Source organism: Pseudophryne corroboree, chromosome 6, assembly GCF_028390025.1.
Source record: "Pseudophryne corroboree isolate aPseCor3 chromosome 6, aPseCor3.hap2, whole genome shotgun sequence".
In the NCBI taxonomy this organism is placed as follows: domain Eukaryota; kingdom Metazoa; phylum Chordata; class Amphibia; order Anura; family Myobatrachidae; genus Pseudophryne; species Pseudophryne corroboree.
The window spans coordinates 471,098,945-471,125,772 of NC_086449.1; the positions used below are offsets into that span (position 1 = coordinate 471,098,945).

Consider the following 26,828-nt stretch of genomic DNA (forward strand, 5'->3'; position numbering starts at 1 on the left):
GTCCTCCTCATCCTCTTGGTCTGATGGGTCCTCTTCGTCTTCTTGGCCTGACAGGTCCACTTCTTCCTCTTGGTCTGATAGATCCTCCTCATCCTCTTGGTCCAATGGTTGCTCTTGGTCTGACGGGTCCTCTTTGTTCTCTTGGTCCGACTGGTCCTCTTTTTCCGATAGGTCCTCTTCGGCTTCTTGACCTGACAGGTCCATTTCTTCCTCTTGGTCTGATGGATCCTCCTAGTCCTCTTGGTCCGACGGGTCCTCTTGGTCCGACGGGTCCTCCTCGTCCTCTTGGTCCTCTGGGTCCTCCTTGTCTTCCTCATCCTCTCGGACCGACAGGTCCTCTTTGTCCCCCTCGTCTTCTTTGTCCGACGGGTCCTCTTTGTCCCCTTTGTCCTCTTGGTCCGATGGGCCCTCTTGGTCCAACTCGTCCTCTTGGTCCGACGGGTCCTTTTGGTATGACGGTTCCTCTTTGTCATTTAGGTCCGACGGGTCCTCTTGGTCTGACGGGTCCTCTTCGTCCTCTTGTTCCGATGGGTCCTCTTTTTCCGACTGGTCCTCTTGGTTCTGACTGGTCTTCTTCGTCCTCTTGGTCCGATGGGTCCTCTTCGTCCTCTTGGTCCGATGGGTCCTCTTCGTCCTCTTGGTCCGACGGGTCCTCTTTGTCCTTTTGGTCCGACGGGTCCTCTTGATCCGACGGGTCCTCTTCGTCCGACGGGTCCTCTTCGTCCGACGGGTCCTCTTCGTCCTCTTGTTCTGATGGGTCCTCTTGTTCCAATGGGTCTTCTTGGTTCCGACGGGTCCTCTTCGTCCTCTTGCTCCGACGGGTCCTCTTGCTCCGACGGGTCCTCTTGGTCCTCTTGGTCCGACAGGTCCTCTTGGTCCTCTTCGTCCGACGGGTCCTCTTTGTCCTTCTGGTCCAACGGGTTCTCTTGGTCCGACGGGTCCTTCTCATCCTCTTGGTCAGACAGCTCATCCTCGTCCTCTTGGTCCGACGGTTGCTCTTGGTCTGATGGATCCTCTTTGTCCTCCTCATCCTTTTGGTCTGATGGGTCCTCTTCGTCTTCTTGGCCTGACAGGTCCACTTCTTCCTCTTGGTCCGACGGATCCTCCTCATCCTCTTGGTCCGACGGTTGCTCTTGGTCTGACGAGTCCTCTTGGTCTGACGGGTCCTTTTCGTTCTCTTGGTCCGCTGGTCCTCTTTTTACGATAGGTCCTCTTCGTCTTCTTGACCTGACAGGTCCACTTCTTCCTCTTGGTCCGACGGATCCTCCTAGTCCTCTTGGTCCGACGGGTCCTCCTCGTCCTCTTGGTCCTCTGTGTCCTCCTCGTCCTCCTCATCCTCTTGGTCCGACGGGTCCTCTTTGTCCCCTTGTCCTCTTTGTCCGACGGGTCCTCTTTGTCCGACGGGTCCTTTTGGTCCGACAGTTCCTCTTTGTCCTTTAGGTCCGATGGGTCCTCTTGGTCCGACGGGTCCTCTTCGTCCTCTTGCTCCGATGGGTCCTCTTTGTCCGATGGGTCCATTTCGTCCTCTTGGTCCGACGGATCCTCTTGGTCCGACGGGTCCTCTTCGTCCTCTTGGTCCGACGGGTTCTCTTGGTCCGATGGGTCCTCTTGGTCCGACGGGTCCTCTTGGTCCGACGGGTCCTCTTTGTCCTCTTGTTCCAACGGGTCCTGTTGGTTCTGACGGGTCCTCTTGGTCTGATGGGTCCTCTTGGTCCGATGGGTCCTTTTCATCCTCTTGGTCCGACGGGCCATCTTCATCCTTTTGGTCCGACGGGTCCTCCTTATCCGACGGGTCCTCTTGGTCCGACAGGTCCTCTTCGTCCTTTTGTTCCGATGGGTTCTCTTGTTCCGACTGGTCTACTTGGTTCCGACGGGTCCTCTTTGTCCTCTTGGTCCGACGGGTCCTCCTCGTCCTCTTGGTCCTCTGGGTCCTCCTCGTCCTCCTCATCCTCTTGGTCCGACGGGTCCTTTTGGTCCGACAGTTCCTCTTTGTCCTTTAGGTCCGATGGGTCCTCTTGGTCCGACGGGTCCTCTTCGTCCTCTTGTTCCGATGGGTCCTCTTGGTTCCGATGGGTCCTCTTCGTCCTCTTGGTCCGATGGGTCCTCTTCGTCCTCTTGGTCCGATGGGTCCTCTTCGTCCTCTTGGTCCGACGGGTCCTCTTCGTCCTCTTGGTCCGACGGGTCCTCTTTGTCCTTTTGGTCCGACGGGTCCTCTTGATCCAATGGGTCCGTTTGATCCGACGTGTTCGACGGGTCCTCTTGGTCTGACAGGTTCTCTTCGTCCTCTTGTTCTGATGGGTCCTCTTGTTCCAACGGGTGCTCTTGGTTCCGATGGGTCCTCTTCGTTCTCTTGCTCCGATGGGTCCTCTTTGTCCGATGGGTCCATTTCGTCCTCTTGGTCCGACGGGTCCTCTTCGTCCTCTTGGTCCGACGGGTCCTCTTCGTCCTCTTGGTCCGACGGGTTCTCTTGGTCCGATGGGTCCTCTTGGTCCGACGGGTCCTCTTGGTCCGACGGGTTCTCTTTGTCCTCTTGGTCCGACGGGTCCTCTTTGTCCTCTTGTTCCAATGGGTCCTGTTGGTTCTGACGGGTCCTCTTCGTCCTCTTGGTCTGATGGGTCCTCTTCATCCTCTTGGTCCGACGGGTCCTCTTGGTCCGATGGGTCCTCTTCATCCTCTTGGTCCGACGGGTTCTCTTTGTCCTTTTGGTCCGACGGGTCCTCTTGATCCGACGGGTCCTCTTGGTCCGACAGGTCCTCTTCGTCCTTTTTTTCGGATGGGTTCTCTTGTTCCGACTGGTCTACTTGGTTCCGACGGGTCCTCTTTGTCCTCTTGGTCTGACGGGTCCTCTTCATCCTCATGGTCCGACAAGTCCTCCTCATTCTCTTGGTCCGACAGGTTCTCTTTGTCCTCCTTGTCCTCTTGTACTGACGGGTCCTTTTGGTCCGACGGTTCCTCTTTGTCCTTTAGGTCCGACGGGTCCTCTTGGTCTGACGGGTCCTCTTCGTCCTCTTGTTCCGATGGGTCCTCTTTTTCCGACTGGTCCTCTTGGTTCTGACTGGTCCTCTTCATCCTCTTGGTCCGATGGGTCCTCTTCGTCCTCTTGGTCCGATGGGTCCTCTTCGTCCTCTTGGTCCGACGGGTCCTCTTCGTCCTCTTGGTCCGACGGGTCCTCTTTGTCCTTTTGGTCCGACGGGTCCTCTTGATCCGACGGGTCCTCTTGGTCCGACGGGTCCTCTTGGTCCGACGGGTCCTCTTCGTCCTCTTGTTCTGATGGTCCTCTTGTTCTGATGGGTCTTCTTGGTTCCGACGGGTCCTCTTCGTCCTCTTGCTCCGACGGATCCTCTTGGTCCGACGGGTCCTCTTAGTCCGACAGGTCCTCTTCGTCCGACGGGTCCTCTTTGTTCTTCTGGTCCAACGGGTTCTCTTGGTCCGACGGGTCCTCCTCATCCTCTTGGTCAGACAGCTCATCCTCGTCCTCTTGGTCCGACAGTTCCTCTTGGTTTGATGGGTCCTCTTTGTCCTCCTCATCCTTTTGGTCTGATGGGTCCTCTTCGTCTTCTTGGCCTGACAGGTCCACTTCTTTCTCTTGGTCCGACGGATCCTCCTCATCCTCTTGGTCCGACGGTTGCTCTTGGTCTGACGGGTCCTCTTGGTCTGACTGGTCCTTTTCGTTCTCTTGGTCCGCTGGTCCTCTTTTTACGATAGGTCCTCTTCGTCTTCTTGACCTGACAGGTCCACTTCTTCCTCTTGGTCCGACGGATCCTCCTAGTCCTCTTGGTCCAACGGGTCCTCCTCGTCCTCTTGGTCCTCTGGGTCCTCCTCGTCCTCCTCATCCTCTTGGTCCGACGGGTCCTCTTTGTCCCCTTGTCCTCTTTGTCCGACGGGTCCTCTTTGTCCGACGGGTCCTTTTGGTCCGACAGTTCCTCTTTGTCCTTTAGGTCCGATGGGTCCTCTTGGTCCGACAGGTCCTCTTCGTACTCTTGTTCCGATGTGTCCTCTTGGTTCCGATGTGTCCTCTTCGTCCTCTTGGTCCGATGGGTCCTCTTCGTCCTCTTGGTCCGACGGGTCCTCTTTGTCCTTTTTGTCCGACGGGTCCTCTTGATCCGATTGGTCCTCTTGATCCGACGTGTCCGACGGGTCCTCTTGGTCTGACAGGTTCTCTTCGTCCTCTTGTTCTGATGGGTCCTCTTGTTCCAACGGGTCCTCTTGGTTCCGATGGGTCCTCTTCGTTCTCTTGCTCCGATGGGTCCTCTTTGTCCGATGGGTCCATTTCATCCTCTTGGTCCGACGGATCCTCTTGGTCCGACGGGTCCTCTTCGTCCGACGGGTTCTCTTGGTCCGATGGGTCCTCTTGGTCCGACGGGGCCTCTTGGTCCGACAGATCCTCTTTGTCCTCTTGGTCCGACGGGTCCTCTTTGTCCTCTTGTTCCAACGGGTCCTGTTGGTTCTGACGGGTCCTCTTCATCCTCTTGGTCTGATGGGTCCTCTTCATCCTATTTGTCCGACGGGTCCTCTTGGTCCGATGTGTCCTCTTCATCCTCTTGGTCCGACGGGTCCTCTTCATCCTTTTGGTCCGACGGGTCCTCTTGATCCGACGGGTCCTCTTGGTCCGACAGGTCCTCTTCGTCCTTTTGTTCCGATGGGTTCTCTTGTTCCGACTGGTCCACTTGGTTCCGACGGGTCCTCTTCGTCCTCTTGGTCTGACGGGTCCTCTTCATCCTCATGGTCCGACGAGTCCTCCTCATTCTCTTGGTCCGACAGGTTCTCTTTGTCCTCCTTGTCCTCTTGTTCTGATGGGTCCTCTTGGTCCTCTTTGTCCTCTTGGTCCAACAGGGTCCTCTTCATCCTCTTAGTCCTCTGGGTCCCCTTCGTCTTCTAGATTCTCTTAGTTCGACTGGTACTCTTCGTACTCTTGGTCCGACGGGTTCTCTTGGTCCTCTTGGTCTGACGGGTCCTCTTTGTCCTCCTGGTCCAACGGGTCCTCTTGGTCCGACAGGTCCTCCTCATCCTCTTGGTCTGACGGCTCCTCCTCGTCCTCTTGGTCTGACGGTTGCTCTTGGTCTGATGGGTCCTCTTTGTCCTCCTCATCCTCTTGGTCTGATGGGTCCTCTTCATCTTCTTGGCCTGACAGGTCCACTTCTTCCTCTTGGTCTGACGGATACTCCTCATCCTCTTGGTCCGATGGTTGCTCTTGGTCTGATGGGTCCTCTTGGTCTGACGGGTCCTCTTTGTTCTCTTGATCCGACTGGTCCTCTTTTTCCGATAGGTCCTCTTCGTCTTCTTGACCTGACAGGTCCACTTCTTCCTCTTGGTCTGATGGATCCTCCTAGTCCTCTTGGTCCGACGGGTCCTCTTGGTCCGACGGGTCCTCCTCGTCCTCTTGGTCCTCTGGGTCCTCCTCGTCCTCTTGTTCTGACGGGTCCTCTTTGTCCCCCTCGTCTTCTTTGTCCGATGGGTCCTCTTTGTCCCTGTCGTCCTCTTGGTCCAACTCGTCCTCTTGGTCCGACAGGTCCTCTTGGTCCGACGGGTCCTTTTGGTCCGACGGTTCCTCTTTGTCCTTTAAGTCCGATGGGTCCTCTTGGTCTGATGGGTCCTCTTCGTCCTCTTGTTCCGATGGGTCCTCTTTTTCCGACTGGTCCTCTTGGCTCTGACGGGTCCTCTTGCTCCGATGGGTCCTCTTCATCCTCTTGGTCCGATGGGTCCTCTTCGTCCTCTTGGTCCGATGGGTCCTCTTCGTCCTCTTGGTCCGACGGGTCCTCTTTGTCCTTTTGGTCCGACGGGTCCTCTTGATCCAACGGGTCCTCTTGGTCCGACGGGTCCTCTTCGTCCTCTTGTTCTTATGGGTCCTCTTGTTCCGATGGGTCCTCTTGTTTCCGACGGGTCCTCTTCGTCCTCTTGCTCCGACGGGTCCTCTTGGTTCAATGGGTCATCTTGGTCTGACGGGTCATCTTGGTCCGAAGGGTCCTCTTCGTCCTCTTGGTCCAACAGGTTCTCTTGGTCCGATGGGTCCTCTTTGTCCGATGGGTCCTCTTTGTCCTCTTGGTCCGACGGGTCCTCTTTGTCCTCTTGTTCCGACGGGTCCTCTTGGTTTTGACGGGTCCTCTTTGTCCTCTTGGTCTGACGGGTCCTCTTCATCCTCTTGGTCCGACTGGTCCTCTTCGTCCTTTTGGTCTGAGGGGTCCTCTTGATCCGATGGGTCCTCTTGTTCCAAAAGGTCCTCTTCGTCCTCTTGTTCTGATGGATTCTCTTGTTCCGACTGGTCCACTTGGTTCCGACAGGTCCTCTTCGTCCTCTTGGTCTGATGGGTCCTCTTCGTCCTCTTGGTCCGACGGATCCTCTTCATCCTCTTGGTCCGATGTGTCCTCTTGGTCCAACGGTTCCTCTTCGTCCTCTAGGTCCGATGGGTCATTTTGGTTCAACAGGTCCTCTTGGTCCGACAGGTCCTCTTCGTCCTCTTGGTCCGACGGGTCCTCTTGGTCCTTTTGGTCTGACGGGTCCTCTAGGTCCTCTTGGTCCGACGGGTCCGATGGGTCCTCTTTGTCCTCTTAGTCTGACGGGTCCTCTTTGTCCTATTGGTCTGACGGGTCCTCTTGGTCCGATGGGTCCTCTTTGTCCTCTTGGTCCGATGGGTCCTCTTTGTCCTCTTGGTCTGACGGGTCCTCTTCGTCCTCTTGGTCCGACGGTTCCTCTTCATCCTCTTGGTCTGACGGGTCCTCTTCATCCTCTTGGTCCGACGGGTCCTCTTCATCCTCTTGGTCCGACGGATCCTCTTGGTCCGACGGGTCCTCTTGGTCCGATGGGTCCTCTTCGTCCTCTTGGTCCGATGGGTCCTCTTGGTCCGAAGGGTCCTCTTCGTCCTCTTGGTCTGATGGGTCCTCTTGGTCCGATGGGTCCTCTTGGTCTGACGGGTCCTCTTTGTCCTCTTGGTCTGACGGGTCCTCTTTGTCCTCTTGGTCTGACGGGTCCTCATTGTCCTCTTGGTCCAATGGGTCCTCTTGGTCCTCTTCATCTTCTTGGTCCTCTGGGTCTGACGGGTCCTCTGGGTCTGACGGGTCCTCTGGGTCCGACGGGTCCTCTTTGTCCTCTTGGTACGATGGATCCTCTTCATCCTCTTAGTCCTCTTGGTCCGACGGGTCCTCTTTGTCCTCTTGGTCCGACGGGTCCTCTTGGTCTAATGGGTCCTCTTCGTCCTCTTGGTCGGACGGGTCCTCTTGGTCCAACAGGTCCTCTTGGTTTGATGGGTCCTCTTGGTCCGATGGGTCCTCTTGGTCCGAAGGGTCCTCTTGGTCTGACGGGTCCTCTTGGTCCGACGGGTCCTCTTGGTCCGACGGGTCCTCTTGGTCCGACGGGTCCTCTTCATCCTCTTAGTCCTCTGGGTCCTCTTGGTCCGACGGGTCCTCTTGGTCCGACGGGTCCTCTTAGTCCGACGGGTCCTCTTGGTCCGACGGGTCCTCTTTGTCCTCTTGGTCTGATGGGTCTTCTTGGTCTGACGGGTCCTCTTGGTCCGGCAGGTCCTCTTTGTCCTCTTGGTCCAGTGGGTTCTCTTTGTCCTCTTGGTCCGGCGGGTCCTCTTTGTCCTCTTGGTCCGGTGGGTCCTCTTGTCCTCTTGGTCCGGCGGGTCCTCTTGGTCCGACGGGTCCTCTTCATCCTCTTGGTCCAATGGGTCCTCTGACAACTGGCATCCTGTCTGCCACTGCAGTGCCACTCCTAGATGGGCCACAACTTTGTGCCGCCCACCGGTGTTGCTTAGCTTAGTCATCCAGCTACCTTGGTGCAACCTTTTGGCCCAAAAACAATATTGTGAGGTGTGAGATGTTCAGAATAGACTGGAAATGAGTGGAAATTAATGTTATTGAGGTTAATAATACTGTAAGATTTTTTTTTAAAAATCTGTAATTTTAGCGGTTTTCAAAAAAAAAAATCCAGATCTAAAACCAAAACCAAAATCTGAAAGGGTGGTTTTGGCAAAACCAATCCAGATCCAAAACACGATCGGAGATTCAGATTCAAAACCAAAACAGACAAGCACACATGTCTAATTCCAATGTGTTTATGCCATTCAAAATTGAACTTTAAATGTTTACTATTTCCATTTGAAATCCAAAGTGCTTTTTTCATGTTCAGTTCGATAGTTGAATATGTTTTTTGTATTCATCTATGATTTAATACAGTTCTGGTGTATTAGACACATGTCATGATCACCAAACATACTGCTCTGGTATTTGAACTTTTATGGCACATCATGCTCGGTGCTGTTACGAGCCTCCACTGTGGCGCATCTCTCTGATGGGTCCTGGTTGTTGCTAAGTGGCCAGGATGTTGCGTCATTGCTGGCTCCTGATAAGCTGTTCTCCACTGGTCACTAGGCGTCCCAGATGCCAGGCGTCTGTCGGGACAGATGGGATTGCTTCTTGACAGCAGGCATATGTGTAAACATGCAGTGTCCAGGTGTTCTTTAAGGGTCCTCTCTCCCCTGACACTGCTGATTTGGTGAAAGATCTCTTATAAGTCTATCACTCCTGTTATGCCCTGCTGGTTATAGCTTGTATCTACCTGTATAAGTTGCTAGTCTGCCGACCATGCCTGTCCTGTGGATACTCTGCTGGATTTATTGCCTGTTCGTGTCCCAAGTCCTTGACCTGTCTGTGTCCACCGCCAGTTCTAGTGTGTTTAACCCTTTGCCTGCCATTCCAGTGTGCCCTCTCTCAGCCTACAGAGATATATCAACTGCACTGTGTCCACATTCCATGTGTTCAGTGCCTGCAAATCATCTGCACAGTATTCAGAATTTATTCCGCAGTACCTCATCTGCCCTTAAGATCCTGACCCAGATCTGACCTTACCCTCCATGCTCCTATGAGTGAACCCCAGTCCATTTGTTATGGTCTCTAGTCTATTGTGTGAGCCCCTACTGCTAGAGGTTTAAGTCCACATGGCAACCTAAGTAACAGTGTATGTGTTGTGTACTAAGGGAACAGCTGGGGGGCTGTTTTTGGCAGTAGACCCTCTCACTGGCTCTAGGGGTCTCACACAAATACTGTAGCACTAACGTTACTTACAGCTGCACTCTACATTCTGGTCTATTTCACTATTGAAAAAGTCATATTAGATGCCATGTAACAGTAATTATTATAAAAGAAAGAAAAAATACAATCTCAAGTGCATCAAATGATATTTTCCAGCCTAAAAAACCTACAGTAAGACACATTACTAAAATACAATCACATACCTCCCAACTGTCCCGATTTCAGCAGGACAGTCCCGCTAATTGGACATTGTTCTGCTGTCCATCCTGCGGGTCACAGTGTCCCGCGGGGGTGGGGGGATTGGGGGGGTTTAGTTGAGAGATCCTGTGATCACCGCTGCTCTGCTTTGCAAAGCAGCCGGTGATCACACTGAATAGATGGCATCTATCAGCGCAAGGAGGGGAGCCGGGGCCTGTCCAGCAGCTCATGGAGCGCTGGACATGCCCCCAAAATGACAAAAATGGGGGTTGCGGCAATAGGCCATGCCCCCTTTCCGCAAGACTCCGTCTCTTTCCTTGAAGCTCTGCCTCCTTTTAGCTGACTCCAAACAGGCAGAAGTTGGGAGGTATGCAATCATAATAAAATCTTTACTATTTATTTGCAGTGACGTGCAGGGAGGTAAATGCGTGGGGAGCCACTGGCTAAACTCAGCAGCAGCACATGTATATACACAGCAATGGGGAAGTTATTTCCCGGAACAGCCAGAGGTGACATGTTTCCTAGTAGGTATGACAAGAGGTGTTGTGCTACTGCTAGGGGCCTTAGTCAGCATTGTTTCAGTTTTGCTAAAACAGCTAAACTGCAACTTCTATCACTCCCATGCTGGAGGCCGCCCAGCACAGGTCAAGGCCACCCCGCATGCTAATGGCGGGCAGCGATGCGATCTCAATTCAATTGTGAATGCATCTCTGAATAAGTGAAGCCTCCCTGCCTCTACATGGCTGCAAAGGCAGTCAGGCCACCGCCATTTTACACATCACAGCAGCCCCGTGGGATGTCATGCGCCCACCCCTGCAATGCCGCTTCGCCACCCCCTGTGAATGCATTGTCCGGCCTGCGCGGTATGGTACCTGAGCGTGCGCCATATGTGCACCAAAAAGTGGCCAGATGCGATCACATGACACCAACAGTACACACCTATAACGGAGACATAAACATGGTCTGTGCCTGCAGTCAACCCTTCTTAGGATATTTAATAATAAAGGAACCACTCTGTCGAATGTATCCCAAGGGGTAGCTGCATAATACTGGATTGATACCACCCCAAATGCAGCTGCAGTATGTAGTCAGGATCCCGGTGGTCAGAAGCCTGATGGTCAGTATACTGATGCCAGGATCCCGACTGCCAGAATGCCGGTAGCGCCAACACAGATATTCCCACTCATGGGTGTCCATAACACGAGTGGAAATAGACTCACCGAGGCCGCAGCACGTTGCGCTCACCCCCCTGCCAGCATTCTGGTGGTCGGGATCCCGGCGTCGGTATTGTGACTGCCGGGATCCCTTACCCGCCCTGTCGCTGCCAGGCAAATGTCCTCATTGACTGCACAGAGGTAATTCCCCAGCTGCTATTCACACTCTCCATAACTAGCACAGCTAGTGCTACAGAATTGGAGGCCCTGTACTCACCTGGCAGCGGCACACTATGGGGGTGATTCAGACCTGATTGCTGAGCTGCTAACTTTGTTGTCCTACGATCAGATAGTCGCCGCCTCCTGGGGGAGTGTAAATTTGCTGTGTAAGTGTGTGATCCTATGAGAACACAGAGCTGCAAAAATTCAGTGTGTGCAGTCTCTGCGCAGCACAGGACTTACTCGTTCAGTGCGATGAGAACGGGCTGATTGGGTTGAGAGCTGAAGTCACACATCCTCCCTGAAAACGCTTGGGAATGCCTGCATTTTTCCGGACACTCCCAGTAAATGGTCAGTTGCCACCCACAAACGGCCTCTTCCTGTCCATCACCTTGCGAACGCCCATGCGATCGGATTTTACGCACCATCCCATCACTGACCAGCGATGCCTGTTGTTGTCTGACACATGTGCGCATTGTGGTGCATGCGCAGTTAGGACCTGATTGCCCGCTGTGTGAAAACGCACAGCAGCGATTAGGTCTGAATGACCCGCTATGTCTGCAACCTGAGCCAGCAGGTCCACCACTTTGCCCTTCTCTTCATTGCTCCACTGAGTGCCCAGCACTCTGCTGTCCACAAGCACAAGAGTGCAAGCAGAGGGACACCTGCAGCTGCAGGGAGCGGTCAGCGGCTGGAGAGAGGGTCACCTTTGCAGGTTCAGAAGCTAGGGCAGTCAAGCATCTGTAAGTCTGGCTGAACTGGAAGTAAGGAGCTGCAGAAGCTCCGTGGTTGAGCTGCGCCCGCAGGCAGGAGAGGCAGGTTACACAATGCCATGCTCCCACCTGAAGGACTGCTGGTCATGTCGGCACTCTGATAATTTGTGTCACCGACTGCAGGATTCAGGGTAGTAAGAAGGGGCAGATTGGGAACTAAAAGTATCCCTGGAATTTTTTAGGGAAGTGGCCTTAAGTGTGTGGCACCTGGCAAGGGTGATGGGGAGACACAGTAGGTGATGTCAGGGATAGACAGAGGGTGACAGGGAGAAGAGACGGAGAGGGGCAGTGGGAGATGTGGAGAGTATGACAAGCAGTGGGTGACAGTGTAAAACAATAGGGAGAGGCCGTAGATGACAGGGAGAGACAGTCAGTGTTTGGGAGAGGCAGAGGGTGATGTCTCTGAGACAGAGTTTTGGGGAGAGATAGTTGGAGACAATGAGGCAGAGAGTGACAGGAGAGTGTGGCGGGGAGATGCAATGGGTGATACCAGGGAGAGGTGATAGGGACAATGACAGATATACATACATATGATACAGCAATACATATAGTGATATACATGACAGTCAGACTACATGGAGAATATAAGTTATATACATGGGGCAATGGGCTGTATGGGGGGTGCATTGCGATGGGAGGACACTGGGCTGGATCGGAGAGGGGGCAGTGAGATGGTGATTGGAGGGGGGGACAGACTAGGCTGGGGAAGGGGGACTCTGAACTGAATGGGTGGACACTGTGACTGGACTGGCTGGGGGTTTCTAGGAGCAGGGGTAGTGAGATGGCTGAAGTGGGCTGGTAGTGGATGGAAGGGAGGGAGACACAAGGATGGGGGAGTTAGTAATGGTGGGGGACAGGAACACTGGACTGAGCACTGACCTGGTGTTGTTGCTGGTGTCCCATCCCTGGCATGCCTGGTCCCGCATGCTAGCTCAGCCTAGCTGCAGCACCACGCTCTCACACAGCAGCCCCTCAGAGATGCCTGGCAGTGCTGTTCAGTCTGGCCCTTTTCAGTGGGAGCCTGAGGAAAAGAGACTCTGTTGTGCCCAGCCCCGGCATCTGTCTCATGCAGCCTCCATCAGCGAGATGCTGACCTGTGAGGACAGTAGGCTGGGCCTCTCTCCGGCTCTGACTCCGTGGCCGGCTCCCGATCAGCGCTGGCTTATGCATGACGGATGACTCTTCAGCAGCCCCCACCCGGACTGGCCTCCAGGGGAATCTCCCGGTAAAGTCTACTCCTGCCAATCCACCCCTGGTAAGAGTAATCTATGTACTAAAGATGCATCCGGGCGGGGCGGGGGGCATCTGACTAATAACACAGGCCTCTCACAGCTTACTGTTCAGTGGCACAGATCAAATAATAGGTCCGACACAACATCCTGCACAATAAAGTAGGCTCGATACAGAAAACAAAACCAATACTTAATCAGGCCCAATAAAACAAAAGCCCAGAAATGGAGCCCAATAACAAAATAATGAAGTAGATACATTTAGTGTCAGATGTTTCGATAATGATACTTTGTATCCACTTAATCCAGCAGGTTGTTGTGAGACAAACTGGTTATTAGTAGCAGAAACCCTCAGGCAGTAGAACAGCATGTGTTCCTATGCAGTTTTATCAAACATAAGTCATTTTCAATGCAAATTCCAGTCTCCCAGTAGTGAATAAGCAGCAGCATCTGTTCTAACACTGTATTATGGAGGTAATTGTTGTGGTGTTCCAGCATTAATCAAGCCCTAATAAATATCCTCTTACAATGTGTAACCAGGGCTGCCATCAGAAAATCAAATCTGGGGCCCGGGACACACAAAACAGGCAGCCCCCCCCCCAAAAAAAAAATAAAAAAAAAATAAATAATAAAATAATTAATAAAATAAAATAAAAATTATATTATATATTGTAACAGGAGACTTGGTAGAATGTGCTCTGCTACAAAAATCCACCGACGACCGACTCCAGGCTTGTGTAAAAACAACAAATACCTTTTATTCAGGTAGCTCAAAAACAAAGATATACGTAAAAGAAAGATCACTGTCTTTAGTATAAACAACCAGGGAGGTTAGGCCCTGCCTCACTCCCTATTACTTAATAAGGAACCCTTCTGGTCCCTGCATCCTGACACTAGTGGCCCAGCCCTCTGGATCCCACTGTCACTAGCAGGCCTATCACCTGGACACTAAGTGCCTTCAGGAGCCCTGACTCATAGGAGAGACTCTGCTTTAAACCCAGCACCCAGGTGCTGCCTGATGAAGCAGCTTCTTGGGCTAAGAAGCCTATAAGACCTGGTCTGGGCCAAATGGATGGGAACCCGGTCCATCCACACTTCCCATCCACCCCCTGGACCATGTGTGTAGCTTACAGGTGGCAAAGTACCTCTCCTGCCACAATATATATATATATATATATATATAAAAACTTGAATATATATATATATATATATATTTACACACACTACACTTTCTCTCTCCCATTCACTCTCCCTCAACTTACCTATCACAGGCTGATCACAGCTGTAGCAGATGTGGTAGCAGCCTAGTCCTGTGTATATCCACCCCCTCGATTTCGTGTAGCTCCGCCCCCTTTTCATGATCGAGATCTGGTACTGTCACAGGAGGGGGAGAGTACGCTGCAAGCTTCTATTGTAAACGTCCCTCTAAAAATGGCCGCCGCCTCAGAGAAGACAGTTTTTAAAGATACTAGAGGAGCCTCCTCTAGTATCTTTAATAACTGTCTCCTCTGAGGCGGCGGCCATTTTTGGAGGGACGTTTACAATAGAAGCTTGCAGCGTCCTCTCCTGTGACAGTGCCAGGATTCTGTCATGAAAAGTGGGTGGAGCATCGTACGGGCGGGCAGCGGCATGAGCGGCCCGGGCCCCCTCCTCTCTGTTAGGAGGCAGGACCTGGGACAGCTGTACCCACAGCACCCCCTGATGGCGCACCTGTGTGTAACCATCGATGGTATAGCAGATGTAAGGTTCATATGAGTAGCCTATATGGGCTATATTAACCATCCTCGGATACCGCAGTACATAAAATGGCACTCTCTTCTTGTGCAATTGCGTAGCCATGGTGTTTGAACTCGGTGTTTCTGAATATCCCGGCAATAGGTTAAAGTGGGGAAAGTAAAAGCTGCTGGGACAACTTCTAGCTACTGCAATCAGCTGAGACAGAACTTGAGGGAACTACTTGGGCTGTCAGCTGACGTTAAGGCGTTTCTTCTCCAAGGCATGGGGGAATTCCTTAAGACAATAACACAGGACTGACGCTAAATCCAGCACAGAACACAGGCCAGCATTAAATCCTGCCCAGCGGCATAGGCTCAGAACTATTTTGCCAGTAGTCTATGTACCAAAGATGCATCCGGCCCGGGATGTGAGGGGGGCATCTGACTCTTTTCTCATCCATTCAGCCCACCGCCTGCTGCTGTCCAATGATTGACAGTGGTGTGTCTTGATGTGGGCTGAAGACACAGCCCCCTGTCAATGAGGCAGTTGTGCTGGTGCTGCATTTCATTTGTTTTTCAATTCGCTTTTCCAGGCCGCGACTTGGTCCCGCCCCCTGCCTGCCCCCCCACTTTAGGCACTTTATTATTGTCAGTCAGAGGCAGCGCTCTCGCTGCCTCCCATAGAGATTTGGCTGCATTCTCAGGTTAAAAATGATTAAAATAATACAAAGTAGAACCTATGTTATAAGTATCTTCTTTGTATTATTTTAATCAGTACGACAGGGGAGGCACTACCTCCCCTGACTACACATACCTGTTTATTTGTTATAGCAGTTTAAGGGGGCAACTTATCTAATCTTGGAGAGAGATAAAGTAGTTAAAGATAACATAACAACAATCAGCTATTTAGGCTGTGCTAGAAAAATGACAGTAGCTGATTAGCTGGTACTATATCTTTCTCCAACATTTCATAAGTTTCTTCCTTAGTGTTTAATTTAGTTTAAAAAAAAAATTAGAATTTTAAAAATATATATGGAGGAGTACATATATTTATGTACTCCTCCATGAAAAATGGCATTGATAGATATAAAAAAATGTACTATAGAACTTCATATTTTCCATTATTTGGCAGTGTAAAGGTTATCAGACTAGAGACTAGATATCTCTAATCATTTTAATACAAAAGGCAGAGTGACCAAGTTGTAAGAGCACTACACTGGAGATATGAAAGGTGATCATTTCTCGAAGTCACATAATATGGTGAGTAAGGTTAATGGAAATTATTATTACCACAATGATGAGACTCAATGTGATCCGTGCTGTCAAGAACGTTGTTACTAACCTCTAGTAATTGATTCTGCCAGTGGATTATCCGAAAGCTGCTGAGACAAGCATTAGGCCTGCATGCATGGTGACCAATTTTTCATCTTAAACAAGGTTACAGAAAGGGACTTGGCCACATGAGAAATAAAGAGCAAATTGGTTTCCATATGTTTCATTGCTTTACTTTGTAAGAAAGTATAACAGCAACAAATGTGCATTTTCTGCAGTATGATCTAAAATAAAAACAAAGGGCCTGATTCAGTATGGAACGCACCTGCATTGCGTTCGTATGCTGAAGCCCTTTTACAGTGTGCGCACGCCCAGAAGCAACACTGCACGTGTGCACACAGTAAGATGCAACGGCATCTCACATATGTGAACGCCTCTGCCCGATTCACAGGCAGAGGCGTTTGCTTGGCGGGAGGGGGCGTCGTGTCTGCGCTTTGGTGGTGTCATTGCGGCTTTGGGAGGGGGCGTAGTCCAGACAATGCAGGCATGCCCAGAACGTTTGCAGGGCGGGCCGCGGCAGCTGCGTGACATCAAATACAGCCGCTGCAACCCAAAAGATGACAGAGGGTTACCCTTAGCATTATAGCGCAGGGAAAGGGGGGGGGGGGGTGCCCGGCTTATGGGGTGGACTTGCCCTGTGCTGGGTGTCCCCTCGCATGCTAGTGTAAATGCTGAATTGGGCCCAAATGCTCATCCGCATGTTACTATCTGCTTACTAATAGAAAAATGTACACACAATATATGTATATTAAAGGCGAACAAGTAAAATTGGTCGCTATTTTTTTGTATGTAGGTAAATTAATTACGTCTGAGACTTTAGCATATTGTTAAAAACCGCCTCAACCAGCAACCCCTACTGACAGAATAAAGGAGGTATCAGAAGAGGCATGGTCAGGGTCAGACTGGGCTTGCAGGTACATCCCCAGTGGGTCCTGCCGCTTCAGAGTTCTCCCTCCCACTACCAATCTGTGTGTGATGGGGGGGCATGCAGGGACGGGGTGAGCTAGCCCCTATAAGACTACTTGGGAAGAAACAGCTGGGTCACCAGTGTTTTAAAAAAGAAATATTCTAATAGAGTGCTGATGCTCACCCGCTCTCCACACTGGGTAGTTTCCTAGTCTGATGCAGGAAATCCTCTGCAGTGTCTGCTGTGCTGCAATTGATTAATGGGTACATCACATACACCTACACTGCTGGTAATGGAGGAAGCTTAAGGTGTCAGGATGCTACTGTAAAGGAGACTGCAGGGCACCTGAGCACTTAGGGAAAAGATAAAGACACAGAGAATGGGCCAGTGTGTTTATCAATGTGTGTGAGAGTCCGTGCCAGTGTGAGAGGCACAGTCAGAGGCGGATTGGCCATAGGGCTCCCAGGGAAGATTCCCGGTGGGCCGACGCACCCGCGGGGCCTGTTTTGTTTGAGGACATGTGGTCCTATTTATAGACATAATGAATAAGATGCTAAATAATTTGCATATATGAAAATTACTTTGCCACTTAGCCTGTGATTGTAGATGATCTAGTGTATGCTCTGTCTGCCTGCTTGGCTGACATATAATTGGCTGACATATAAGATTGAGTGAATAGTGATTGGGATACGGTTGGTGTAATAAGCAAGAAAATATCTTTCTAAAGAATTATATAGTTTCCTAAATTCTAAAGGTGTATCATATAATGTGCTCATAATATTTAATTTTATTTCCTTTTAACTTCCCCCTTGATGCTAGACATGCCCACTATCTGGAAAGTCTTGGGGAGAGGGTGCTGCTGCCATGGCCCATGGCTAGACCTTACACCTCTGGTGCTGCCCATGTGGGGCCACTAGTACAAATTTTTCCAGGGCCGCTTTTTGTTCCCAATCCGCCCATGGGCACAGTAGTGTGTCAGTGTGAGAGTCACAGAGTGCGTCAGGGTGTGAGAGACACGATATGTATGAGGCACATAGTGTACATAAAAATGTATGTGAGAGAAGTACAGAATGTGCTTCAGCATGTATGTGAGTTTCACCAAGTGTGTATCAGTGTGGGAGACACAGGTTGCAGATTTGTATGTGCGGGAGGCACATGCTGTGTGTCAGACTGGGGCAGATATACTAAGCCTTGGAGAGTGATAAAGTGGAGAGAGAGAGAAACCACCAAGCAATCAGACTCTAACTGCCATTTTTTAAAAACACAGTGTGTGTGTGTGTGTGTGTGTGTGTGTGTGTGTGTGTGTGTGTGTGTGTGTGTGTGTGTGTGTGTGTGTGTGTGTGTGTGTGTGGCTGATTCTGAGCCAGATGAAAAGGCACAGTGCCTTTGTAAATCAGGCTTCCACGTCATCACACAAACACAGCGTTTGTGTGATGACGTGGAAGTCTGATTTACTAAGTTATGCTAATAGCAAGTTTCCATAGGGTAAATACGAAACTGCTCAGCTTCAAGCGGGAGGCCAGGCCACTCCACCAATAGTTTTTCCATCCACAGCCGAAGCTGGATTATTTATATTGACACTTGCACTAGCCCCTTGGGAGGTGCAAGAAATCCATCAGAAATAGGCTTCCATTCCTCAGACTAGTGGTTAAAGTGACCTGGAATGGGGTGGAACTGCGTTCCATCAGTTCCATTTTGGAGACTGAACCAGTTCTGCCTTATCCGGCTCTCCTAACGCAGAATATCTGGCCAGAGCCCAAGTAGATGCCGGACGCCTGCTGAGATTTTGTTACCAGCGAGCGCCCGGCTCCTTACCGACAACAGCAGCCAGAGGCAGGAGTTCACTCCTGAGCTCCGGCTTACAGCTCCTGAGTCCTGCAGCGTGTACTATGGGAGAGACGTCATGACGTCTCTCCATAGTTCTGAGGAGAAGGCAACCAGAGCAGATGGACAGCAGCGGTCGGACGCAGGAGTGGGGCTTAAAGTGAGTATTGAGGTGGGGGGGTTGTGTGTAAGGGGCACTACTAAAGGGGCATCAATACTGGGGCAATACTACATGGAGCATTACTAGGGACACTACTACAGGGGGCATTACTAGGGGCACTACTACAGGGGGCACTACTAATGGTGGCATTACCACTGGGGGCACTACTACAGGGAACATTACCAAAGGGGCATTAATACTGGGGGCACTACTACTAGGGGCACTACTGAAGGCATTACTACTGGGGGCACTACTAATGGGGGCAATACTACAGGGGACATTACCACTGAGGGCACAACTACAGGGGGTATTACTAGGGATACTACTACAGGGGACATTACTACTGAGGGGCACTATTAATCAAGGCAATACTACAGGGGGTATCCCACTGGGGACACTACTACAGGAGTCATTACTACTGGGGGCACTATACAGGAGGCATTACTACTAGGGTCACTATTAATGGGGGCACTGCTTAAGGGTCATCTCTCCTGGGGGCATAAGTGGCACTGCATAAGGGGAACCACTACTATGGTCTCTCCATAAGGGGCATTACCACTGTGGACATTACATAAGGGGCACTACAGTGGGCATTGTATAAGGGGCACTACTGCTATGGGCGTTATATGTATTAGTGGCACTACTACTGTGTGCATTGTGTATAAGGGGCACTAATGTGGGCGCTTTCTGTAAAAGGGGCACTACTGTGTGAACTACTGTATGAGTAATGTGAATAACCTTGTGCTACTGTGTGGCATAATGTGATTTGGGGATACTGTTGCGTGACCATGGCCCTTTCTTTTTGAGACCATGCCCTTTTTTTGCAACAGTTATTTTATTTAGTAGGTGCCAGGGAGGGACCCCTCAAGGAATACTTTAAGCACTGCCCATGACACAACTAGCATGGAATCTAGCTATACGCCCACAGCACATCCATGATAAGAATAATTATGTTTGATCTCATTGTTGCTGCCCTGTTCCCACCCCAAAACACCCATTTTAAGCAAAGTGAGAACTGGCAAAGATCTGTCCAACTCAGAATTGGACTGTGATACACAACAGTGATATACAACAAAGCACAACTTTGCTTGTACACATGCACTACATGCAAAGGCATAACCAGAACTTCGTGGACCCTGCAGCAATATTTTTCCATAGAAAGACACCTCTCTGCAGCAGTTGTTCATTTTATCCCCTATAATGGTGCCCTTGTTAATTTTATATCCCATAGTAGTGTCCTGGTTTATTTTATGAGGTATATTAGTGACCCAGTTCACAATATGTCACATTGTAGGGTGCCAGTACACATTATTCAACACAGTAGCCCAATTCACATGATGACGTACAGTGTCCCCAGATCATATGATGTCACATTACAGTGCTGCCTCAGTTTATATTATGCTACACTATAATGCCTCAACTTCATATTGTGCCACATTACAGTGCCCCATTTCATATTATGTTACATTAGAATGCCCTCCAGTTCATGTTATACCACATTACAATTAGCAGTTCCAGGAGCATACCTAGATAAATTGTAGGCCCCAAGGCAAATGTTTGTAAGACCCAATGGTCCCCAAAGCAGTTGCACTCCCTGCACCTATGGTAACTATGCCCTTGGCTACATGGTAAAACTCGCTATCTGCATGCCAGAAAAGAGATACGCATTGGGGATGAATAAATAGGTCACATATAACTTAAAGAAATGTGTAGTGTATAAAGCAAGCACTATCTATGATTTTTTAAATAACAAAATGGGATTTGTATTGTAATCTAATTGTAATTATCAACGGTTTAACACAAAGGGCTGAAAAAGTACATTCTCCATTACATATACACATATTTATTTTATGCAGCAATTCAGGTGTTTTTACAGAGGTAGGAGCCAGTGTGCAGACTTCAGGTGGGCCCCCTCCTCTTCACAGCGCTGTAGACTCTGGCATTGTGCCAGAGACTACTGCGCATGTGTAGGTCTTCAGAAATATGGCGCCTGCCATGTTCCGGAGACTAAATTCCTACTGCGCATGTGCGGCTGTGTTTTGCCAGCAATTTTTGCAGCAGCTGGAGCTCAGACGTGGGACTCTGGAATGGTAAATAATAAAATATGGGTGCAACGTGTGCAGTGTGGGCCACCAGGGGCCCGCATGCACCGCACACATTGCACCAATTATAGGGGTGTAGTTTGGTATGCCGGCGGCCGGGCTCCTGGCGACCAGCATACCGGCACAGGGAGCCCAACTGCTGGCATACCGACAGCGTGGTGAGCGCAAATGAGCCCCTTGCGGGCACGGTGGCGTGCTACACGCGCCACGCTATTTATTCTCCCTCCAGGGGGGTAGTGGACCCCCATGAGAGAGAATATCTGTCGGTTTGCCGGGTGTAAAAATTCCGGTACCGGTATACTGTGCGCCGGGATCCCGACATTCGGCAACCTGAAGACCACCCCAATTATAGAAATGCCAATGTCTGTACTGCTCTGGAGATGCTATAGAGGAGAAGCTGCAAGAATACAAGCTACAAGGTACAGTAGGAGACTCTCAGTCAGTGACACTACATTTATCAGTCCCTCTGGCTCTATAGTATAGTGGAACTACAAAAAGCAGATTTTCCTACTGGAGGGCAAGCTGGAGTTTATAGCTCTAAAATAGCTACAGATGTGTCCTCATACACAACAGGCTCCTCAGTTGTGGCGTGAAAAGCCTGAGGGTCAGCGTGCTTACATGTAAGAGGGTCTACGCCGTACAAAACACATTTTAACGCCTGGGTGGCCAGTGCTCCCCTGATGAAAACTGCAGTACTATGGGCCTAATTCAGAGGCGATCGCTGCAATGGCAGCGATCGCACTCTGAAGCACTTGGTGGAGTGCGCCCGAGCAGCGGGAGCACTGCACGTGCGCACCCAATGAGATGCGGAAGCATCTCACTGGTGCATTTGCATCTGATTGACAGGCAGAGGTGGTCACGGGCGGGAGGGGGCGTATCTGTATGTCAGAGATTCTGATCGTAGGTCAGCTCTGAATTGGGCCCTATACAATAGCAGTTTGAGATGGCACTACCCTATAGACAGGTTGACAATCACATACAGACAGGGTAAACAGCACAGATGTAAACCAAATTTCTACTGTGTCTGCTGTATTGTAAGTGCAAGACCCTTGAGAATTAATGGGCAAATAAGGGTGTCTGGTGGAGTTTTTAACCACTTGCATGGCCACATTATTTGCGACCACATAGTTACATAGTTACATAGTCAGTGAGGTTGAAAAGAGGCAAAATGCCCATCGGGTTCAACCTGTATTCTGCGTTAATCTGTTCATATTATACTGTGCATGCTGAATTAATGGTTTAGTACCGATTTACAGCAATGATTCCAACCACTCCCAGAATATTAATGTCAATATGCTAAATGCTAAAGCCCTTGATACATTTTCCTGTTAGAAATTTGTCCAATCCGTTTTTAAATGCAATTACAGAGTCTACCATTACTACCTTATCCGGCAGTGAGTTCCAAATCTTTATTCCCCTTATGGAGAAGAACCATTTCCTACGCTGTGTACGGAATTTTCTCTCTTCTAGCCTCAGTGAGTGCCCACGCGTCTTATACAGAGTTCTTTTAATAAACAAATCCGCTGCTAACTCCTTGTAATGACCCTTTACATATTTGAAGATATTAATAATGGCCCTCATTCCGAGTTGTTCGCTCTGTAATTTTCTTCGCATCGCAGCGATTTTCCGCTAATTGCGCATGCGCAATGTTCGCACTGCGACTGCGCCAAGTAAATTTGCTAAGAAGTTTGGTATTTTACTTACGGCATTACGAGGTTCTTTCTTCGTTCTGGTGATCGTAATGTGATTGACAGGAAGTGGGTGATTCTGGGTGGAAACTGGCCGTTTTATGGGAGTGTGTGAAAAAACGCTGCCATTTCTGGGAAAACCGCGGGAGTGGCTGGAGAAACAGGGGAGTGTCTGGGTGTGTTTGTGACGTCAAACCAGGAACGAAACTGACTGAACTGATTGCAGTGGCAGAGTAAGTGTCGAGCTACTCAGAAACTGCTAAGAAATTTCTATTCGCAATTTAGAGAATCTTTCGTTCGCAATTTTGCTAAGCTAAGATTCACTCCCAGTAGGCGGCGGCTTAGCGTGTGCAATGCTGCTAAAAGCAGCTTGCGAGCGAACAACTCGGAATGAGGGCCAATGTCGCCTCTTAGTCTCCTCTTTTCTAGTGAATACATGTTTAATTTAGTAAGCCTCCCTCATATTCCAGTGTCTCTAACCCTTTAATCAATTTAGTAGCTCGTCTTTGAACTCTTTCTAGTTCCCCGATATCCATTTTGTAATATGGGGCCCAGAACTGAACGCAATATTCCAGGTGTGGGCGTACCAATGATTTGTACAATGGCAGAATTACATCCTCATCCCTGGTCTCAATGCCCCGTTTAATGCACGCAAGCACTTTACTTGCCTTCTTTGCTGCAGTTTGGCATTGTGTACTGTTACTAAGCCAATGGTCTATGAGCACCCCCAAATCTTTTTCCACCAAAGTTACCCCTAGATTTTCTCCATCTAGAGTGTAGGATGCAAGTATGTCGTTTGTCCCAAAATGCATAACTTTGCATTTTTCTATGTTGAACCTCATTTTCCATTTAGATGCCCAGAATTCCAGTTTAACTAAGTCATTGTGTAGAAACTCCACATCGGTTACTGAGTTAATTACCTTACACAGTTTAGTGTCGTCTGCAAAGATTGACACTGTGCTTTCCAGGCCTATTCCTAGATCATTGATAAATATAATGAACAGCAGTGGGCCAAGAACGGACCCTTGTGGTATTCCGCTGACTACTGGTGCCCAGCTGGAGAACATCCCATTGACCACTACTCATTGTACCCTGTTATCCAGCCAATTACCTATCCATGTACAAATAGTATTTCCTAGGCCAAGTTCCCTTAATTTGTGGACCAGTCTCCTATGTGGCACTGTATCGAAAGCTTTTGCAAAATCTAAGTAATCCACGTCCACTGCTTTTCCATGGTCAAGATTCTTGCTCACTTTCTCGTAGAAGCTAATTAAGTTGGTTTGACATGATCTGTTCCTTACAAACCCATGCTGACTTTTAGTAATAAACTTAGATGCCTGTAGGTGCTCGTCTATGCTATCCCTCAAAATGCCTTCTAATATTTTACCCACTATAGAGGTTAAACTAACTGGTCTATAGTTTCCAGGATTATTTGTAGTTCCCTTTTCAAATAAAGGCACTACCTCAGCTATGCGCCAATCCTTTGGTACCATGCCTGATCTAATCGAATTATTGAAAATCAGGTGTAGGGGTTTTGCTAGCTGTGTCCTAAGCTCCATAATAACCCTAGGATGAAAACCATCTGGGCCTGGTGATTTATTAATCTTTATCTTGCTTAGCCTCTCCAGGACTACTTCCTCACTTAAACAGGTATCTAGCCAAGAGTCATTACCTTCACTGTCGTTATGCACTACTGTCACCTGTGCATCCTCCCTGGTGAATACTGGCAAAAAAATTGTTCAATATTTCCGCTTTCAATTTGTCATCGTTTGTCAATGATCCCAATTCATCTTCTAATGGGCCCACGTTCTCCTTCTTCAACCTTTTGCTGTTCATATATTTATAAAACTTTTTAGGATTGGTTTTACTCTCTATAGCGATTTGCTTTTCGTTTGCAATTTTAGCAGCTCTTATTACTTTTTTGCATCTTTTATTGCATTCCTTGTAAAACCGGAATGACTCCTCCCCTCCATTAGATTTAAATGTTTTAAAAGCACGCCTCTTATTAGCCATTGCTTCTTTGACCTCCTTATTAAGCCACATTGGTTTGTGCTGAATACTCCTGCGTTTACTGCTCATTGGAATGAATTTGTGAATATTGCTTTCAAGCAACCCTTTTAAAACATCCCACATTTCCGAAGTGTCCTTGCCATGAAACAACTCTTCCCAGTCAATGCCGTTTAGTGCCCATCTCAGCATATTGAAGTTAATGTCTCCCCAAATTTAATGTTTGATATAATGTCCACATTATTGGTAATAACTAGGTCCAGAATAGATTTACCTCTAGTTGGGTCCTCGACTAATTGAGTCAGGAATTGATCTTTCAATGTATTTAAAAACCTGTTGCTCCTAGTTTTTAAACACGAATCGTTTCTCCAGTTTATATCAGGATAGTTAAAGTCTCCTAACACTAGGATGTCCCCCATTCCTACTGCTTTTTCTATTTGCTATAAGAGTTGTTCCTCCGTGTATGCTGATATCCGGTTGCTTGTAACATGTGCCAATGACTAGTTTCTTTGCTTCAGTGCCCTCACTTGTGATCTCAACCCATAGCGACTCCACGTTATCTCCAATCCCTTTGTAGATAGTATCTATTATGCATGGTTTAAGAGATGGTTTAACAAAAAGACATATCCCTCCTCCCCTTTTGGTAGCCCTATCCCTCCTGAAAAGAGAATAACCCTCCAAAAACGCAACCCAGTCGTGAGAGTCGTCCCACCATGTTTCCGTAATACCTATAATATCGTATTGGAATTTTGATACAAAACATTCCAATTCTCCCATTTTACCCGATAGGCTTCTTGCATTCGCAAGCATACATATTAGCTTAGTGTTTCCCTTGATGGTTTATTTTAAAGGTAACTTTTCTGTATTTAGATGTGTCCTTCTAGAATTACTCTTACCTATTGTTAATCTCCTCCCTCCATTACCACCCCATCATATTTAATACCTCCTTCCTCTCTACTAATACTTTTTGATGTAATAAGACTTTCTAAGTCCCGCTCCCTGCTGCTAGTATCTTCCCTTATGCTTTGGACATCCTTTTCTATATTCCATATTGTTGTGGAATATTCATCCGTAGGTAATAAATACTCATCAGTAGGTACTAAATTTGGAATATCTCTGACAATACCAGTGTCTGTAAACCAAATCTCTGTCAATACCCAAGCAGATACCCTTGCCTGCTGATCTTTTGCTCCACCCTTCTCCACCCCCAAATTGTTCCTTACCCTGATCTTTACTGTCCTCCCTGTTTGTCCCGTAGATTCTAGCTAAACCCTCCCCCCAGGTTCCTAGTTTAAAAGCTCCTCCAACCTTCTAACCATCCAACCTCCCAGCACCGCAGCCCCCTCCTCATTCAGGTGCAATCCATCACGACAAAAAAGATGGCGCCTGACTGAGAAGTCTGCCCAATGTTCCAAGAACACAAACCCCTCCTTCCTACACCAGTCTCTAAGCCACATATTTACCTCCCTGATCTCCCTCTGCCTTCCTGGGCTAGCGCATGGCACTGGTAATATTTCTGAGAATATTACCTTAGATGTCCTTGCCTTTAATTTCTTGCCTAATTCCCTATAGTCTTTCTTAAGGACATCCCACCTACCACTAACTTTGTCATTGGTGTCAGCATGCACCAAGACCACTGGTCTTTACCAGCCCCTCCCAACAATCTATCTACCCGGTCCGCGATGTGTCGTACCTGAGCACCTGGGAGACAGACTGTACGGCGATCACGATCCCGGTAACAGATTGCCCTATCTGTTCTCCTGATGATAGAATCCCCTACCACCACAATCTGACTAGGTACCTTACTATCTTTTTTCCCATTTGTACCGGAGGGACCGCTCCTCTGGTTGCTAGAGGAAACAGTCTCCTCCGGTTCCGTCATTTCCTTAATGTCATCCCCAGGATCTTCGGCCAATCTGGCGAATTTATTGAGGTTTGGCAGATCGGAGATGTCCTGTCTCCCCCTCCCACTTTTCTTCTTCCTTCTAACTGTGACCCAACTGGCTACCTGATCCTCCTCATCTACCAGTGCTCCCCCCTGCAACTCCAACGTTCTATCTAAACTGTGCTCGAGATTGTGAATGTCTCTCAGTCGCTTAATGGTCTGCTCTAGATCAGTTACCTGGGCTTCCAGGGCAGCCAAGAAAGAGTGTTATCCTAGACATGTGCGCAAAAAAAGGTGCTCTAACGTATAAATTCCCCCTAAAAGGTGTCACCTCACCCAACAGAACATATACAACAGTTTAACAGGAGAAAAATACTCGTATAAGCGCTCACTAATAGACAATAAATGATACGTTCCTTGTATGTCCACGGTAGTATTTCTTAATTGTCCGTCTCCAGTGTTTTGTTATGGTCGGAAGTTTTTCAGCTCCAGTCAAATGTATGGAAAAGAAAAAGCAAGCAATGTGTAGAAAGGCTTTATATCCGTTTCATTACATATAGCCCACTGGACCCAAAGAGAAAGATTCAGATAATCTGCAACTCGTACCCC

General features: G+C 49.1%; 1 pseudogene; it reads right to left on the reverse strand.

Annotated features, from left to right (window-relative positions):
* Positions 1 to 6,731: 6,731 nt before the first annotated feature.
* LOC134934599 (collagen alpha-1(I) chain-like) lies at positions 6,732 to 7,647 on the reverse strand (annotated as a pseudogene).
* Positions 7,648 to 26,828: the final 19,181 nt, after the last annotated feature.